This window comes from Mus pahari, chromosome 4 (assembly GCF_900095145.1).
Source record: "Mus pahari chromosome 4, PAHARI_EIJ_v1.1, whole genome shotgun sequence".
Taxonomy (NCBI): Eukaryota; Metazoa; Chordata; class Mammalia; order Rodentia; family Muridae; genus Mus; species Mus pahari.
Window position 1 is genome coordinate 30932103 of NC_034593.1, and position 4499 is coordinate 30936601.

Here is a 4499-nt window from a genome sequence, read left to right on the forward strand (position 1 = left end):
ATTTTGACCATAACAGAAGATTCATTTAATGTTTTTTAAATAAAGCATTCATTGGTATATAAATATGTTCATTAAAATGGAAATATGATACAAATATCAATATCACTTTCCATTTATTAATCATATCCTAATCAATACAACAAAGTTTGGGTAGTAAGTTACTAAAAATCACACAGATACACATACACACAAAACCTGAGTTACAAGTAATTGTTAATTTTTATTTTACAACCTTAAAAAATATAAACCACTAGATATTTTGAAAACAATATACAATAATTGCTTGGGATTCACAATATTAAAAAGGGAACTAAAATGGAATAAAGTGTGTAGGACAATGTGACCTTGGTCAAGGGCAAGGACTGGGAACATGGAGATGTGGTGAATCAACACTGCCATTTTTACCATGGTCAATTATCACTAAAACCTATCCCATTTGGTACAGGAAGACATGCAATAGGTAGATGATAGCATTCTCAATTCAGAGCTAACATACTGACTTTCTTTTTCATCAAGGAGAAAAACTGAAAGCAAGAAAATGAAGACCGTGGGATGTAGAGCCCATGGCTAGCAGCCACCTCCCCACTTTGACTCTAAAATACATACATACACACACACACACACACACACACACACACACACACACACACACACACAAAGAGAATGGTGTGAACTAACTGTACATACAATAGCCATCAGCCCCATGTGGCTGTCTCGGGTAAAATGAAATAAAATCTAAGCCCTGCTAGCCATATTTCAGTGTTTACTAGACACGTGTGACAAGTAGTTGCCGTATTGGGCACCACAGATATAGAACAGTTTCATATCACAGAAAGTTCTTTTGCACAGCTCTGGGTGTGGGAAGTGTTTCTTCTCCCTCGGCTTGGCCAGTACGTAGGCTGTGAGTAGAAGCAGCTCGAGAGGCGATCTCCCGGGATATTCCTGGATCGAGGGTGGAAGGAAGAGAGGTAGCCTTTCTGAGCAGTGTCCCTTTCCTTGTGCACGGAAGGGATAGCCTTTATAGGAACCAAATACACAAACTTAGCTGCCACCAAAATGTAAGTAACTGGAATGTGATGGAGGGGACCAAAAAAGAGCAAAAGGAAACAACCTACATTGATCCTACACCAAAGCTCCATGAGATTATGAAGACCCCTCAACCTCCAGATCCCCCAACACACACAAATGTGCAGGCTTCCAGGCTACATGCCTAGAAAACCCTGGTACAGGGGAGTCAGCTGACCAGAGGGGAAGCCAGTCCTGACAAACATTTCTTGAGAGCTAGGGAGACATCGTCACTCTGCTCAGCCACATGGCTTGGGGCTGCGAGGGAACCAGGAGTTCCATCTTGAACACTGCTTTCCGCACAACAGTGCTTTGTACTAGATCATAGACTTCTGGTTCTTGTCCACCCAGGATCCTTTGCCCTAATCTAGAGAACTTGGGGTTTGGTTGAAGGCGACAGCATCCATATTGTTCAAAGACAGTGGCCCGTGAAGTCGTCCTGGCCCCCGGGAAACTCTTTAGAAGGAAGATGGACTCGGACAGGCGCGCGCTGTTTTCCTCCCTGCTTCTTCCTTCCGGTGGGGAGCCACGGAGACCACATAAGAACCTGAAATACAAACCGCGCCTCATATAAAGAGTGAGTTCCACGAGACATAACAAGACCCCTAATTTGCTCAAGCCCCTGTTTACTGGGGCATTTAATCTGGGTCCTTCTTTATTTATGTAAACAAAATAGCAAATGGATATTGGAAGAATCTGTGTAACTGATTAAAGTAGAAAACAAAATGAACAAGACCCCACTACATCAAGAGCTCAATTCTTCACTTGCCCTTGTATGTAATACAGATACCCGAGACTAATTCTAGTGATTTTAGAGTTTTAATTACGGATTGAGCTTAAATAAGCACATGTAGCTCACACTAGCTCCAAGAGCTATTTTGAATATACAGAGCTCTGCAGATACTTTTCTACATATTGCATCAGTATAACTAGGATTCTAAAAGTCTCTAGATCATATGGTTTAGAGGGGAAAACCCCATTCCCTACTCTCTTTAAATGGCTCAACCATTCACAATGTTCAAAATTCTCACCGTTTATAACTGAATTCTACTGTACTTAGTTTGAAACTAGGCAAAATTGGGAACATTAGAATGTCACATTAAAAATAGGGTGTTGCGTGTTTTTTGCATACCTTATTCCAAGTTTCCACCTCTGCAATGAACCAAAAACAAACCCTTTCTCCCCAGAAGCCAGTGTGGGGCTCACTCTGGGTGAATCCCCCATGCTGTGGGGCATAAGATTGCATCAGGCCTGCAGCTACCCCTGCACCCTGCAATTGAAGTGCGGGCATAGGAATCTATTTTATCAGACATTTTAGATTTTGTAAATGGGAATGTGACATACTCTCATTCAACAGAATGATCTTCTCTAGTCAGAACTGTAGATTCATTATATTACAAGTTTGGAAATTAGTTTTCAATCAAAATTGTACTAATAAGAGGGGAAGTCATTTTAAACAACTAAAATATATACCTATTAAATAGCAACATTTAAAATAAAACACTAGCCAGGCGTGGTGGTACACACCTTTAATCCCAGCACTCGGGAGGCAGAGGCAGGCGGGNTTCTGAGTTCGAGGCCAGCCTGGTCTACAAAGTGAGTTCCAGGACAACCAGGGCTATACAGAGAAACCCTGTCTCGAAAAATCAAAAAATAAACAAATAAATAAAATAAAATAAAACACTAATAATGCATTTTATCATTATGGCCCATTTCCTTATAATGTAGGAAATGTGCATTCTAACATTTGCGAGGTCTTTTTGTCGAAAATGAATCAATAATATTTTATAATAAAATTACATTGACAAAATGAGCAGTTATTGTAAATGTCCCTGACTTACTGAATGTTTTAGTGACTAATTTACATTTACATTATCTTTCAAAGTATGGCCAGGCATGGTGGGTGGTACATCCTTACCAAGAGGATGAGCCAGGCAGATGCTGAGTTCCAAGTCAGCCTGGGCTCCAGAATGGGCCTATCTTTGTCACACACATATTAGAACTGACATACACTATCAGAGCCAAGGTGTGGTCAATGAATTGAGTAATCAAGACATAGAACTGATATTGTGGGTGTCAGCTCATTAGATCTAGTACCAATGTACGTTTTATAAGCCAAGCATGGTGGCACATTACTGTAATACCAGAATGCAGAATGATCACCAAAAGCTGAAGGTTTTTTTTTTTTTTTTTTTTTTTTTTTTTTTTTTTGTCTCCATAGCAAATTCCAGGCTGACCCAGGCTACATGGCAAGTCTCTACCTTAGGAAAACAAATGAAGAGAAATATCTCTGCTTTGGGGAATCAATCTTGTGCTGGGTCTTGGAAAATGGTAGTGGGATAAAAGAATTATAAAAGGCATTTCTTCTACAGACGTCAAATTTTCAAAGGCAGAATTACTAACTAAAGAGCAGGCAGAAGATGCCAACAACCTATTTTACAAATATGAGGAATCCTAACTCCTGTCATTTAGAAATAAGTTCCAGGTAGATCCCAGCTGGGAAGGAGACACATCCGTGGGCGGGGCTTGGGCAGGGCTTGGGCAAGGATAAGTAAATGAGAACTTAGTAATTAACAAATTAGTGTAGTGGTAATAAAATGACCTGAGCCCAAAATGGAAAAGCAGCCAGTTCTTTCTTAGCAACCTGTCTATTAATCTGCAGAGAGCTCAGCCTAGTATTGAGATGCCCAAGTTTTCTGTTCTCTCCAGTCAGTGAAGAGTTGGGGTGGATCACACTTCTGGATGGCAGAAATGCCAGGAAGATGAAAAAAATTACAAAGTCAAGAAGCCAAGCTGGTGGTTAAATTGTTTATATTCTGATTATTTACCAGGTATGAAATCATTACTTTCTGTCCTTATAAACAACCGTAATTGCTCATTAATCACTCCCACGTTTATTGTCCATGTTCATATTAACCATGCTGGCCTGTAACAAGACATCATCACCACAGAGATATCCGCTAATCAGAGGGTTATTGTGCAAATCACAATGTATATTCATGTCTTCTAAGTTTGGAATTCAGACTGGAAATCAAAAGCAAGCTTTACTATAGCTCTGATAAAGATGTGATAAGGAGACAAGAATTTACTCAAGACATAAGAGCTAAAATGAACCATTTTCTTTGTTTAAGACTGGCTTTATTGTATCCAAATGAAATAGAATATGTAGGAAATCAACTTATTGTCAGGCAAAAATCATTTCTGATAGTGACTCACCTAGATGGGCCTGTTTTCCCTTTTGTTTAAAATACCAACAATTCTCTGTGTTATCAGCCTAGGTAAAAATTAATGTTAAGGGTCTTAACTCTCCAGTCTGTCTCTGTCTCTGTCTCTATCTCTGTCTCTCTGACTCTGTCACTTCTCTCTCTCTCTCTCTCTCTCTCTCTCTCTCTCTCTCTCTCTCTCTCTCTCTGTGTGTGTGTGTGTGTGTGTGT

General features: G+C 39.8%; 1 long non-coding RNA gene across 1 annotated transcript in view; it reads right to left on the bottom strand.

Annotated features, from left to right (window-relative positions):
* Positions 1-212: 212 nt before the first annotated feature.
* Positions 213-4499, bottom strand: part of LOC115063840 — a 5803-nt gene continuing 1516 nt past the window's right edge. Inside the window, exon 3 of the long non-coding RNA XR_003843718.1 lies at positions 213-1612. This is a non-coding gene — a long non-coding RNA (uncharacterized LOC115063840). The remainder of the gene's footprint in view (positions 1613-4499) is intronic.